This window comes from Nerophis ophidion, linkage group LG18 (genome assembly GCF_033978795.1).
Source record: "Nerophis ophidion isolate RoL-2023_Sa linkage group LG18, RoL_Noph_v1.0, whole genome shotgun sequence".
Classification (NCBI taxonomy): Eukaryota; Metazoa; Chordata; class Actinopteri; order Syngnathiformes; family Syngnathidae; genus Nerophis; species Nerophis ophidion.
The window spans coordinates 38,063,009-38,078,272 of NC_084628.1; the positions used below are offsets into that span (position 1 = coordinate 38,063,009).

At 38.8% G+C, this 15,264-nt stretch overlaps 1 protein-coding gene across 1 annotated transcript in view; it reads right to left on the bottom strand.

The window, feature by feature from the left end:
* The window catches only part of arhgap32a (Rho GTPase activating protein 32a), a 112,504-nt gene that overhangs the window by 95,909 nt on the left and 1,331 nt on the right, over window positions 1–15,264 (bottom strand). Inside the window, 2 exon segments of the mRNA XM_061878078.1 lie at window positions 10,625–10,729; window positions 10,810–10,891. The gene's annotated coding sequence lies outside the window, so the exon portion shown is untranslated.

The following is a 15,264-nucleotide window of genomic DNA, read 5'->3' on the forward strand; positions in this document are numbered from 1 at the left end:
GCGGTGGTTCGGCTTCAAGATGAAAAATGTCGAATAGACAACTTTAATTTGTCATGTGTGGGGCACAAGCGTTGCTACCAAAAGCAGCATTACTGCTAATATGAAAAGTCACCTGCTAATAACTTTAATGAATACAGTTTTGGTAAATTGACTTTGTTGTGATTTCCTTCTCTGCACGGAAGTTTAAAAGTAGCATATATTAATGCAGTATGAAGAAGAATGTTTTAATGTAGACACATAGAATCATCATACTGCTGTGATTATATGCATCCAGTGTTCATTCAAGGCTATGGCAAAATACCGAGAAATATATCGTATATCGCGATACGGCCTAAAAATATCGCGGTATTAAAAAAAGGCAATATCGCCCAGCCCTATTAGGATTAGATTCTCATCAAGGGTGAGAGTCTGTTCTGTTGATTAAATATGTGTCGCTTTATTGTCCACAATTTAATCAGGCTGCACTTAATCGCCCTGCTCTCTGGCCCGGTGGGCCGCCAAGCTCAGATTGAGCTGTGACACCGATGCCGCGCTAGATGACATCAAGTTAATCTGGCAGATTTGGAGAAGATTATGGGATCATATGACCACCTCCTCCTCCTTCTGCTGGTAGAACTGTGACAAGGCCCTGATTAAATATAGTCGAGTTGAAATACGCATGATAAGGAGGAAGTAGGTGGGGGCGGAGCTTATTTGCAATGACATCACCTCAGGTAGATCGGCCGAGTTAAGCTTTTTTGGTCAAATTGATCCCCCGAGGGTTTATTTCCCTCGTCATCGTGCCACCTCATCCTCAGCCTGGAGGAGCGTCAAGTCGCCGTGGACGAGAGGGGTTGCCATGGCAACGAGTGGCCTCCTCTTCACTGCCTCTCCGGTTCATGTTGACTGCATTCAACTTCCACGGCTCCAAATGAGTGCACATTGTTGATAATGCAGGCCATCTCTCACTGTTCAGTCAGTGGTTGAAATTATTTTGGATATAGTGTACAGTTTGTAATACTCAGCCCATGGAACTGACTCCGCACATATACTCTTCTGTGTAACACTTTCAAACTGGATCATATGTCAATTTCATGTCAGAACACTACTTGGATGCAACTAACGAGGGAGCTGTTGATTTATTTTCATTGAGTCTTTGGGCTAAAGAAGGAGAACATTAAACAAGGCGACTCGGTAAAGAATCTGGGTATTATCTTTGACCCAACTCTCTCATTTGAGTCACACATTAAGAGTGTTACTAGAATGGCCTTTTTTCATCTCTGTAATATCGCTAAAATGTGTTCCATTTTGTCCACTAGCGACGCTGAGATCATTATTCATGTGTTCGTTACGTCTCGATTACTGTAACGTATTATTTTCAGGTCTCTCTATGTCTAGCATTAAAAGATTACAGTTGGTACAAAATGCGGCTAAACGAGAAAGTTTGATCTCATTACGCTTATATTGCGGCATAACTCGGTTGATAGAGCGGTCGTGCCAGCAACTTGAGGGTTGCAGGTTCGATTCCCGCTTCCGCCATCCTAGTTACTGCCGTTGTGTCCTTTGGCAAGACACTTTACCCACCTGCTCCCAGTGCCACCCACACTGGTTTAAATGTAACTTAGGTATTGGGTTTCACTATGTAAAGCGCTTTGAGTCACTAGAGAAAAGCGCTATATAAATATAATTCACTTGACTTCACTACTGTATATACATATATACACCTATATATACTGTAGACCTATACTGGCTCACCTGCACTGGCTTCCTGTGCACTTAAGATGTGACTTTAAGGTTTTACTACTTACGTTTAAAATACTTCACGGTCTAGCTCCATCCTATCTTGCCGATTGTATTGTACCATATGTCCCGGCAAGAAATCTGTGTTCAAAGAACTCCGGCTTATTAGTGATTCCCAAAGCCCAAAAAAAGTCTGCAGGCTATAGAGCGTTTTCTATTGGGGCTCCAGTACTCTGGAATGCCCTCCCGGTAACAGTTAGAGATGCTACCTCAATAGAAGCATTTAGGTTCCATCTTAAAACTCATTTGTATACTCTAGCCTTTAAATAGACCCCTTTTTAGACCAGTTGATATGCCCTCTTTTTTCTGTTCTGTCTGCCTCTCCTCCGTGGAGGGGGGCAGATGACGCGCTAGCTGTCCAAAGTCGGAACCCAGGGTGGACCACTCATCTGTGCATCAGTCGGGAACTGTCTGCGCTGTTGACCTTTGTCCGCTCAATATGATCTCCTGCTGGCCCCATTATGGACTGGACTCTCACTATTATGTTAGACCCACTATGGACTGGACTCTCACTATTATGTCAGATCCACTATGGACTGGACTCTCACTATTAGATCCACTATGGACTGGACTCTCACTATTATGTTAGATCCACTATGGACTGGACTCTCACTATTATGTTAAATCCACTATAGACTGGACTCTCACTATTAAGTTAGATCCACTAAGGACTGGACTCTCACTATTAAGTTAGATTCACTATGGACTGGACTCTCACTATTATGTCAGATCCACTATGGACTGGACTCTCACTATTATGTTAGACCCACTATGGACTGGACTCTCACTATCATGTTAGATCCACTATGGACTCGACTCACAATTATGTTAGATCCACTATGGACTGGACTCTCACTATTATGTTAGATCCACTATGGACCGGTTTCTCACTATTATGTTAGATCCACTATGGACCGTTTTCTCACTATTATGTTAGATCCACTATGGACTGGACTCTCACTATTATGTTGGATCCACTATGGACTGGACTCTCACTATTATGTTAGACGCACTATGGACTGGACTCTCACTATTATGTTAGACCCACTATGGACTGGACTCTCACTATTATGTTAGACCCACTATGGACTGGACTCTCACTATTAAGTTAGATCCACTATGGACTGGACTCCCACTATTATGTTAGATCCACTATGGACTGGACTCCCACTATTATGTTAGATCCACTATGGACTGGACTCTCACTATTATGTTAGATCCACTATGGACTGGACTCTCACTATTATGTTAGATCCACTATGGACTGGACTCCCACTATTGTGTTAGATCCAGTATGGACTGGACTCTCACCAGAGGTGGGTAGTAACGCATTACATTCACTCCGTTACTTCTACTTGAGTAACCTTTGAGATAAATTGTACTTCTAAGAGTAGATTTAATGCAACATACTTTTACTTGAGTATATTTATAGAGAAGAAACACTACTTTTACTTGGCTTCATTTATCTACATTCAGCTCGCTACTCGCTAATGATTTTTATCAATATGTTAATAGACGCTTTGTTTTTTTTGTTTGTCACAGACCTTCAAAGTAGGATTTATTGCATGCCTGCGTTTCACCAATCCAACAGAGCCAGGCGGTCACATGATTAACTGCACACAAAGTTTCAGCGGCAAACAACAACAACGATAGCAGAGACAAGAACAAACGCAAACACCCCTAGCCTCACATAAAATCGATGTTTTTCCCATCTGCGGTCCCCTTCAAGGTTTCTCATTGTCATCCCATTGGGTTGAGTTTTTTTTTGCCCTGATGTGGGATCTGAGCCCAGGATGTGGTTGTGGCTTGTACAGCCCTTTGAGACACTCGTGATTAAGGGCTATATAAGTAAACATTGATTGATAAGTAAACATTGAAAGTGAGCTATTGGAAGTTGAGCTATATTGCATCTCTATATTCCTTCAAAACCGCTCTAAAACAACACATCCAGGCAACTTCAACACTTTACTAATACCCTCCTCCATTCACATCCCATCTCCCCGGATTATAAACAACTCAAATGTACCTGTAATGTATATACTTGTTCTTATGCCATGTGAACTCACTATGTTCTCTGCTGGCTGTACATATCCTACTAAATAAGACCTACACTGTTTCAATGTCCACATTTCTCTGTTGATGCAATTGTTGATGACTGAAGTACTGATATCAACCAAAGCTCCTCATCCCACCCCCGGATTGTAAATAATGTAAATAATTCAATGTACATACTATGATGATTAACTTGTGTGATGACTGTGTTATGTTGATAGTATATATTTGTACCATGAATTGATTAACGTGGACCCCGACTTAAACAAGTTGAAAAACTTATTCGGGTGTTACCATTTAGTGGTCAATTGTACGGAATATGTACTGAACTGTGCAATCTACTAATAAAAGTATCAATCAATCAATCAATCAATCAATGCAGACCTCTGCTATGGCACAATTCCTCTCCTCGTTATGACGCTAAAAAAAAGAGTGTAGAGCGTTTACAGAGATTTGTCCATTCCGTAAGAAGTTAAATTAAAAACCATAATTAATTTTTTAAAAATCGTACCCATAATCAATTATGGCAAATTAGCCAACCGACAAGCCTGTCTGTACATGAAAAATGCAAAAAAAAAAAAAAAAAAACTATACCATTTAAAAATGTTACGGAAAAAACTACAAAACCAATGTTCTCCAATGGTTGTCCTACAGTAATTAAAGGTAGGAGACTCAAATGAACTTGGATGTGTATTAATGTGTTTTTGAAGCACCACCATAAATTGCATTTACAGGTTCAAATTTATGGTTTGATAAACGCTACCACGGGGTGTAAAAGTCAAAATAATAATAGCAAAAGTAACACACAATGGGTAGGTAATGCATCTACGAACCGATAAGTAACCAAATAACAAAACAACATAACCGAAACCAAAATACAAAGTGTACACGGAATTTTCATACCACAAGCTTAAAATGAGCGTTCTTGAGGGAAATGATTATCTGATTTGACATTGCTCAGGAGACGGCACCGTCTACTAAAGTTAAATATTAACACACACAGTTAACAATATGTCTTATTGTGCAGCTTTACTTTCCATTTATAAATAAACTAAAAGCTTTATTAGAAAGGAGCTGCTGGCAGAACAGCTGCCCACACCTGGCTCGAAAGAGGCATGCGACACAATGCACATCATCAGAAATAATAATTCATGTACTGAAAGGGTCAACTTATTATATATTATATGACTTTTGGAATTATCACTCTTTTACAAAGTGACATTATCGTACAAATACGATCCCTTGCTTATCAAACATCTCACAACGTTCTAAGAACTCCTGCTTATAAGTGATTCCCAGAGCCCCAAAAAAGTCTGCGGGCTATAGAGCGTTTTCTATTGGGGCTCCAGGACTCTCCCGGTAATAGTTAGGGATGCTACCTCAGTAGAAGCATTTAAGTCCCATCTTACTATTCATTTGTAGACGCTAGCCTTTAAATACACCCCCCTTTTAGACCAGTTGATCTGCCTTCTCTTTTCTGTTCTGCCCCCCTCTCCTGCGTGGAGAGGTTATCAGGTGACCACAGATGATGCCGTAGCTGTTCAAAGTCAAGGCGGACCACTCATCTGTGCATCAGTTGGGGACGTCTCTGTGCTGCTGACTTGTCTCCACTCAACATGATCCCCTGCTGGCCCCACTATGGACTGGACTCTCACACTATTATGTTAGATCCGCGATGGACTGGACTCTCACACTATTATGTTAGATCCGCGATGGACTGGACTCTCACACTATTATGTTAGATCTGCGATGGACTGGACTCTCATCAACTAGATCCTGGAGCCTGCAGTGCCTCAGACTGGAAGTCTCTGCAGAGTGGTGAGGACGGCGGAAAAGGTAATCAGGACTCCTCTTCCTCCCATTCAGGAGATCGCAAAAAGCTGCTGCCTGACCAGGGCTCAGAAAATCTGCAGAGACTCCTCCCACCCCCATCGAGGACTGTTTTCACTGCTAGACTCGAAAAAAAAGGTTCAGCAGCCTCTGTAGCAGAACCTCCAAGTTCTGTAATAGCTTCTTCCCTCAGACCATAAGACTCTTGAACGCATCAGTAGAAGCATTTAAGTCTCACCTTAAAACTCATTTGTATACTCTAGCCTTTAAATAGACCTCCTTTTTAGACCAATTTATCTGCCGCTTCTTTTCTTTTTCTCCTCTGTCCACCCCTCCCTTGTGGAGGGGGTCCGGTCCGATGACCATGGATGAAGTACTGGCTGTTCAGAGTCGAGACCCAGGATGGACCGCTCGTCGGGACCCAGGATGGACCGCTCGCCTGTGTATCGGTCGGGGACATCTCTACGCTGCTGATCCGCCTCCGCTTGGGATGGTTTCCTGTGGACGGGACTCTCGCTGCTGTCTTGGATCCGCTTTGAACTGAACTCTCGCGGCTGTGTTGGAGCCACTATGGATTGAACTTTCACAGTATCATGTTAGACCCGCTCGACATCCATTGATTTCGGTCCCCTATAGGGGGGGTTGCCCACATTTGAGGTCCTCTCCAAGGTTTCTCATAGTCATCATTGTCACTGGCGTCCCACTGGGTGTGAGTTTTCCTTGCCCTTATGTGGGTTCTTCCGAGGATGTCGTAGTCGTAGTGGTTTGTACAGTCCTTTGAGACATTTGTGATTTAGGGCTATATAAATAAACATTGATTGATTGATTGATAATAAGCCCCTCAATTCCCCCCAAAAATGGATTAACTGGCTGGAATATAAAGACAATAGAACATACATCCATAAACCTGGGTGCATATGCAAAAGTGCAATGTATTTATGCAGTAATCTATCAATTTATATCTGGACCTTATTGATGTTTTATCCTGCACTACTATGAGCTAATGCAAAGACATTTTGTTCTTATCTGTACTGTAAAGTTCAAATTTGAATGACAATAAAAAGGAAGTCTAAGTCTAAGTCTAAGATCCATTCCTGCTGGCCCCACTACGGACTGGGCTCTCACACTATTAACTAGAGCAGGGGTGTCAAACTCAAATACAGAGTGGGCCAAAATTTAAAACTGAACGAAGCCGCGGGCCGAGGTTGAACAAATTAATCCTTTAATAGGGACCCAAACAAGTTTTGCATTGAATATTGACCAAGCAAGGCTTATATAACTTTATAGTGACATGCAAAATCGAGTTTAAAATAATAATAATTAAAAAATATCAATGGCATATCAAATAAAATAAAAATACAAATTGAATGCCTCTTTTCGGTGGCGGGTTTGAGTTGGGGCGGGGTTTAGTGGTAGCGGGGGTGTATATTGTAGCGTCCCAGAAGAGTTAGTGAGGCAAGGGGTTCTGGGTATTTGTTCGGTTGTGTTTATGTTGTGTTACGGTGCGGATATTCTCCCGAAATATGTTTGTCATTCTTATTTGCTGTGGGTTCACTGTGTGGCATATATTTGTAACAGTATTAAAGTTGTTTATACGGCCACCCTCAGTGTGACCTGTATGGCTGTTGACCAAGTATGCGTTGCATACACTTGTGTGTGTGTGTATGAGCCGCATATATTTTGTGAGTGGGCCGGCACGCTGTTTGTATGGAGGAAAAACGGACGTGGCGACATGTAAAGAACGCCAAAGGCAGTGCTTTTACGGCCCGCCCCCAATATTATTGTCCAGGTGGAAATCGGGAGAAATTCGGGAGGGGCACTGAACTTCGGGAGTCTCCCGGGAAAATCGGGAGGGTTGACGAGTATGAGTATTGGTGGTGAATGCGGTGTTACAGCGGTGGGCTAGTTCTAATGTTAATTTGATATTGTCTCAAGGGCCAAATGAATTTACACGGCGGGCCAGAGTTTGACACCCATGAACTAGATCCACTCAACGTCCAATCTACCAGTCGCCCTCCAAGGTTTCTCATTGTATCCCATTGGGTTGAGTTTTTCCTTGCCCTGATGTGGGATATGAGCAGAGGATGTCGTTGTGGCGTGTGCAGCCCTTTGAGAAACTTGTGATTTAGGGCTACATACGTAAACATTGATTGATTGATTGATTGATTGAACATTCTTACTGATAGACATTGTAGTTATATTAGTTCTTCGAAATGTACTAGAAAGCACCGATGTAAACAATAGTGTTGAATAAGACATGATGTTGCAGAACAGCTGTGCTGACCCCAAACAAAAAGTACTAGGACAGATCAGTATAGCGATGTAATAACTACCGGTATAATGATAAAACATGGTTACATTTCTGACGGTCAGTATCATATTGTAATGATCATAAAGCCGTGATTGACTACTGCACTTTGAATAAAATTATGATATAACTTCTTTCCTGGAGAAGCAGCTGGTACACTAATTGCTGGCTAGCTTAAGTGTTAACATTAATACTAGAAATGTCCAGATCGTGATTATGGGATCAGATCAATCATTTCCTTCGATCGGCCCAGTGTCTAAATGGCTAAATATTGTATTGAGTGAAATATCCCTTCAAAAAGGGATGAATGCATAGGGAGACACAATTACATTTAAAGATTCCTTGTTGCACACATGCAGGAAGTGCATAAATTTTAGGAGGGTGTGTCTTGCCGGAACATCGGATCAGAAGCTGCTTCTCATGTATTAATCCTCAGTACCATGGTGAAATATAAACTAAGTTTCTTCTAAATATAATTATCACTTGGACTTAAGGAAAAGGAATGGCTAAGCATGCAACAGCATCAATGTAAAGTAGGGGTGAGCGATCCAGATGCCAATGCTATCAAAACCTAGTGTAGTATCAGTATGTTATGATACTAAAACAATTGGATGGAGACATAAAAAATATTGTTATTATTACAAAACCATGCTTTTGATCGTTTTTGTTAATGTTTACAAACGCAGGGAGTAAATTTCTGGATATAGGAAGCCTTTGTTTGAGGGTAAAACCCTTGAGGCTCTCAAGTTGCGACTACTGTTCTGTGTGCATTGATCTAAAAACGATGTCGTTCACAACAACACAAACAGATGAGATGTGTTGTGGGTTTATGGATTGTTTTTGCTAGCTTCAGCTTTGCAGTTTAGTCTGTGTTTAAAGTGGGAGTCCAGGAGTGTACAGTGTGATAAATTAACTCGCATTCTGCACTAAAATTAGATTGTGCGAGTAGAAAAGATAAAACCGTAGAATCCGACCTTTCATTCTCATTTGGCTTTTAAAATAATTTCTTTAAAAAGTGGATCAAATCAACCCTTGAGAAGCCAAAAGCGAAATTGAGATTAATATTCAAATAATTTTCCAGTTCTAATTCAAAACCACAAATTTAATACATAATCATCTGACTTACAAAATTACCAGAAAATTCTAAGTTTAAAAAAGGTAAGTTTTATGAAAGTGAGTGTTTTTGTGTTTATTTTAATAATTACGATAAAAAACGTTTTGGTTCTATTAGGACTGGGCCAATCAAACATCTTTAGTTCCATTAGGACTGGGTCGTTAAAACAATATCAATACAAATTGCGATGGAAATGTAACGATGATGTCGTTCACAACAACACAAACAGATTAGACGTGTTGTGGGTGTATGGATTGTCCTTGCTGGCTTTAGCTTTGTAGTTTAGTCGGTGTTGTAAGTGGGAGTTCAGACGTGTACGGTGTGACCAATTTAATCGCATTCGGGACTAAAATTAGATTGTCATTCTAATTTTTCTTTTAAAATAATTTTTATAAAGTGGATCAAATAGAGTAAGATTTTACCATGCTAGCGCTTTATCAACCCTTGAGATGCCAAAATCAAAAATGAGATTAATATTCAAATAATTGTCCAGCTCTAATTCAATACCACAAGTTTAATACATAATCATCTGAACTACAAAATTACCAGAAACTTCTAAATTTAAATAAGATAAGTTTTATGTAAGTGTGTTTTTGTGTTTAGTTTAATAATTACGATAAAAAATGTTTCAGTTCTATTAGGGCTGGGCCGCTAAAACATTTTTAGTTCTATATGGGCTGGGCTGTTAAAACAATATCAATATATATTGCAATAGACATGTAACGATGATGTCGTTCACAACAACACAAACAGATGAGATGTGTTGTGGGCGTATGGATTTTTCTTGCTAGCTTTAGCTTTGTAGTTTAGTCTGTGTTTTAAGTGGGACTCCAGGCTTGTATGGTGCAACCAATTAACTCACATTAGGGACTAAAATTAGATTGTGCGGGTTAAAAAAATCAAACCGTAGAATCCAACCTTTTATTGTCATTTTGCTTTTAAAATAATCCCAAAAAAAGTAGATCAAATAGAGTAAGATTTCACCATCCTAGCTCGAAGCCAAAATCAAAATTGAGATTAATATTCAAATAATAAATAATAATAATTCAAATAATACATTTTCCAGCTCTAATTCAATACCAAAAAATATAATACATAATCATCCGACTTACAAAATGACCCCAAAATTTAAATAAGGTAAGTTTTATGAAAGTGTGGTTTCGTGTTTAGTTTAATAATTACGATAAAAAGTGTTTTGGTTCTATTAGGACTGGGCCGGTAAAAAATTTTTAGTTCTATTAGGGCTGGGCCGATAAAAAAATATCAATATATATTGCAATGGACATGTAATCGATATCAATACAAAATGCATTCGATAAAAACGATAAAACAATAACAAGATCTGATAGCTCAATTACAGCTCATGTTATTCTATTCTGTGTTATATGTCTTTTATGTTGCACGATTTCACCAAGAAAAATTAGTAGTTTGTGAACCCGTTCTCAAACAATGGCAATAAAAAATATTCTGATTCTGGTTTAAAGAACATGCATTTTTTTGGTCGGACGAAACCGGAACGAAAGAAGCATAGTTGGTTGCACTTGCCTTTGGAACGGTCAGTGAACAATGGGCGGGACACGCTAAACAGCCAATCGAGTACCAGTATGAACTATCAAGTTTGGTTGCGTCATCTCGCTGTGGATTCTCTGCACAAAGTTAGAAGGAAAAGTTAAAAAATGAGCGCTGCAGGTAGCGAAGAAATTGTCAATAAAACAGGAAAAGTCACCTCGACAGTTTTTTGGACTTTTTCGAAAGAGACTATGGTCCTCGGCCACGCTCTTCTTTTCTTTTCAACCCTCGTCTGTTCCCTATTCAGATGTACAGAAACAACATTGGATAGGTACTAAAGTGCAGGACTGTACAACTAAAATAAAGAACAACATATAAGAAATGTGCTACTTTTAAATTTGCTCCAATAATATTTAAATAATAATCAATCCATCCATCCATTTTCTACCTCCTATCCCTTTCAGGGTTGCAGGAGAATAATAATTAATGCATAACATAAATTCATCATCATACATTGATAAGAATAACAAACCAAATTACACATAAACTTCCTGGCAGTAAACCTGCAATATTATTTTCTCAAGTTTTTCTTTATTACACTTTGCACTATTTCTTACATATTCCTTATTTATGCACCTTAATTTAAAGAGGTTATTTTACGTTATGGTTTTTATTGTGATTTTTGAATTGTGTTTACATTGATTGTTGTTGTTTTGACATTTCCTTTCCTATCTGCCTTGATAGCTCATTGGAAGGTTACATTTGAAATAAAAATGTCAACATTTTATATATGTTTCTCCTGGTCCATATTTTCCATAGGTCACAAAAAATGAAGTGTGTGTATACGTACTTTTTGAGCACATTCAACGATACCGTGGTAAAAATATTAACTGTGATCACAATAATAGTGATATGGAATTTCTATAATTTCAGTATTAGAGCTACTGTACTATGACAACACTTATTTTTCATTTCAACAAGAAACATTTTTTTGTACAATATTTAATCGATGCGTGAACACGTTATATAGGTAGCAGTTCTCCACTCAAACTGTGCAGTCTTTTGATGCTAGTTTGCGGTTACTTGTCATTAGGAAATTACCAGGGCGGGGGTCAGCAACCCGCGGCTCTTTAGCGCCGCCCTAGTGGCTACCTGGACCTCTTTCATTGATGTGTGAGAATGGAAAAAGATGAAGAAATGTTTCTTTTTTTTTGTTTGAATTTATTTTTTGTAGAACAAACATGACACAAACCTTCCTAATTGATAGAAATCCCTACATTTACGTGATATGTAATATTTATTTATTTATTTTACCTTATCTATTATTTTATTTATCTTTAATATATTTTGATGGATTGAATCTATGTGTCTATATTTGTTGTGGGCAATAGGTGACAATTACCTTGGGAATTGAGTGGGTGGGTATTGTAAGGGGTGGGGTTTATCATGTTAGATATTGTAAATTGTGCAGATACCTCAACTTGCTGTTACCATGATCCATCATACTGTATTGTCTGCAAAATTCAATAAAATATGTTGAAGAAAAAAATACATAAAAAAGAAATCCCACTGTTTATATTCAACATGCTTCCCTAATTAGAGTATTGGGCAAGCACCGTTTTGTCCTACTAATTTCAACGATCGTTGAACTCATCATAGTTTGTTAACATGTACCACTTTCTCCAATGCTGCCACAGAAAGACTTGTTTTAATGCCACTCTTTCTTTGACTCATTTTGTCCACCAAACATTTTATACTGTGCATAAATGCACAAAGGTGAATTTTGTTGTTTGTTTTTTTTTTTATTTAGTTTTTTGCTTATCAGGCATGTTTGGTCAATCCATGATTTAAAGCTAATAGATGCTTACATGCGTTTGTAGGTATATTTGAGCTCATTTAATGTCCTTTACTTATGTCCTCTGTGTATTTAATTTATATTTGCATGTCTCATGACACATTACCTGTATGTAATATTGGCTGCATTTATTTTTGTTGTCTGTGTGCCATGTTGTTCCAGACCACAGCAAACGTTACCCGGCTCGCAAAGAATGTAATAAATCCATTAGAAGAAGACAGTCAGCTGTTTCCTTATACTTGGACAGTGGACACACACATCTATACGTTTGGCCATTCTGAGCCAGTAACTTCCAGAAGTTATCTCATCCTGGGAGAAGCCTCCATTCTACTAATGATTTAAAATGTTGCAAACGTGTGGAATAAAAATTTAAGCGAACGAAGGTTTGCGTCAGCCTTTGATAGTATGCTAATATAGACCAATGTTTTTCAACCACTGTGCCGCAGCACACTATTATGCCGTAATATACAGTCTGGTATGCCGTGGGAGATTATGTAATGTCACCTATTTGGGTTAAAAATATTTTTTGAAAACCAGTAACTGTAATCCGCAAATTATGTGTTGTTGAGTGTCAGTGCTGTCTAGAGCTCGGCAGAGTAACCATGTAATACTCGTCCATATCAGTAGGTGGCAGCAGGTAGCTAATTGCTTTGTAGATGTCGGGAACACGTCGTGTGAGATGACGATGGTTTGTCGTGATCACAATATGCAGAGGACCATGGGAAGCAGTGTGCAGGTAAAAAGATGTCTAAAGGTTAAACCAAAAATAAAACTTGGGTGAGTTCCGCTAAGAAAAGGCATTGAAGCTTAGGGAAGGCTATGCAGAAAGAAACTAAAACTGAACTGGCTGCAAAGTAAACAAGAACAGAATGCTGGACGACAGCAAAGACTTACAGCGTGTGGATCAGAGACGGCGTCCACAAAGTACATCCGTACATGGCATCAAAATAAACAATGTCCCCACAAAAAAAATAGCAACAACTAAAATATTATTGATTGCTAAACTAAAGCAGGTGCGGGGAATATCGCTCAAAGGAAGACATGAAACTGCGACAGGAAAATACCAACAAAACATGAAAGGCCACCAAAATAGGAGCGCAAGACAAGAAGTAAAACACTACGCATGGAAAAACAGCAAAAAAGTCCAAATAAGTCAGGGCGTGATGTGACAGGTGGTGACAGTACACCTACTTTGAGACAAGAGCTATAGTGATGCATGCTTGGTTATGCCTTAAAGTCATATCCAACAATTGTGACAACAACTTTTTACTGTCAACTCAGTTTCATTTTTTAATGATTTCTGCTGGTGGTGTGCCTCCGCATTTTTTTCAATGAAAAAAGGGTGCCTCAGCTCAAAAAAGGTTGAAAAACACTGCTATATAAGGCTTTTAAAGTACTTTTGATTGTACGCTAATATAAACACTTACATCATGTGTTGCCTTCAATATAACACGTATATAAGGCTTTTAAAGTCATTTTGATAGTAGGCTAATATAGCTAATATAGACACATCATGTGTTGATTTCATTACAACACTTATATAAGGCTTTTAAAGTCATTTTGATAGTAGTCTAATATTGCTAATATAGACACATTATATTTTGCCTTTATTGTAACACTTATATAAGGCTATTAAAGTCGTTTTGTTAGTAGGCTTATATAGCTAATCGACACATCATGTGTTGCCTTAATTATAACACTTATATAAGGCATTTAAAGTCATTTTGATAGGAGGCTAATATAGACACAATGTGTTTCAGGACTTTGACTTGGATTTACAATATTTTGCTTCTTCGATGCAGAGGGAATTTTGGAACCAGCCAGGCGTGAATGTGAGTACATGATTAATTTATTTATACACTCTAATACAAAAAAAGGAAAACAAAGGGCGCGCTCAGTGGCGGATAATAATCTATACTAAACTCCAAACAAAACAGCACAATGGCATGACTATATACAAATGAACAAAAGACACTGGTAATGGTACAAAACAAACCAAAAACTTGCACAGAGGCATAAATATAAACAAGATCTTACGTGGCGTGGTCAAATCAATAATCAGTGTGGCAAGGCAAGGTAGGTGCGTGGGTTCGGTACAAAGTACACAAGCAAGCAGCAAGTAGTACAGCATAAGCACAAGCAAAGTTCCCAGCACGAGGACGGAAACAGAATGGTATAAATAATGTCTGTGATGATGATTACTAACAGGTGTGAGGCTGAGGACAGGGGCGTGACTTGGAGACCAGGTGGAAACTAATGAGTAACTATGGAAACAAACAAAACCAGGAAGTGCAAAACAGGAAACAAGAGTCCAAAAACAAAACATAACATGATCAAACATAAACCCAGATTAACAGGCATGACAATGTGTTGCCTTCGTTATAACACTTATATAAGGCTTTTAAAGTCATTTTGATAGTAGGCTAATATACACTTACATCATGTGTTGCCTTCGTTATAACACTTATATAAGGCTTTTAAAGTCATTTTGATAGCAGGCTAATATAGACACTTACATCAGGTGTTGCCTTCATTATAACACTCATATAAGATGTTTAATTTTTAGCAGATTTTTTTTTTTGTATTTCTGGTCCAATATGGCTCTTTCAACATTTTCGACGGTTTTATTCTGGCCCAGTAGGTTACAACTGGTAGTTACTGGTTCTTTTAACCGGGGAACGTTTCCTGCATGTGGACTCTGACCTGCGGCTACTACGCAACAGCTGTTGACCCCCTCCCCATACACACTGGTCTGGAACTTGCTAGATTGTGCACTGCAGTAAACCTCTATGATGGAGGGTCTTCAAGCTGCCTTCA